Source organism: Arachis duranensis, chromosome 2, assembly GCF_000817695.3.
Source record: "Arachis duranensis cultivar V14167 chromosome 2, aradu.V14167.gnm2.J7QH, whole genome shotgun sequence".
Lineage (NCBI taxonomy): Eukaryota > Viridiplantae > Streptophyta > Magnoliopsida > Fabales > Fabaceae > Arachis > Arachis duranensis.
The window spans coordinates 63,374,944-63,375,349 of NC_029773.3; the positions used below are offsets into that span (position 1 = coordinate 63,374,944).

Here is a 406-nt window from a genome sequence, read left to right on the forward strand (position 1 = left end):
TCTGTTGCATGTAGAACGGAAGTGGTTGTCAATCACGCGCGTTCATAAGTGAGAATGATAATGAGGGTTACTTATCATCACTTTCATCATGTTCTTGGGTACGAATGAATATCTTGGAATAAGAATAAGAGAGATTTGAATAAAAGAAAATAGAACTTCATTAATACTTGAGGTACAGCAGAGCTCTACACCCTTAGTCTATGGTGTGCAGAAACTCCACCGTTGAAAATACATAAGTAAAAGAGGTTCAGGCATGGCCGAATGGCCAGCCCCTCCCTAACATGATCAATAGCCTCTTCGGATGAAGAATAAAACAAAACTGAGACCAAAGATGTCTAATACAATAGTAACTTATCCTATTTATACTAGACTAGCTACTAGGGTTTACATGAGTAAGTAATTGATG

At 37.7% G+C, this 406-nt stretch overlaps 1 protein-coding gene across 1 annotated transcript in view; it reads left to right on the forward strand.

Annotated features, from left to right (window-relative positions):
- LOC127744949 (uncharacterized) overlaps positions 1 to 406 on the forward strand; it is a 10,011-nt gene that overhangs the window by 941 nt on the left and 8,664 nt on the right. The gene's annotated exons all lie outside the window — the stretch shown is intronic.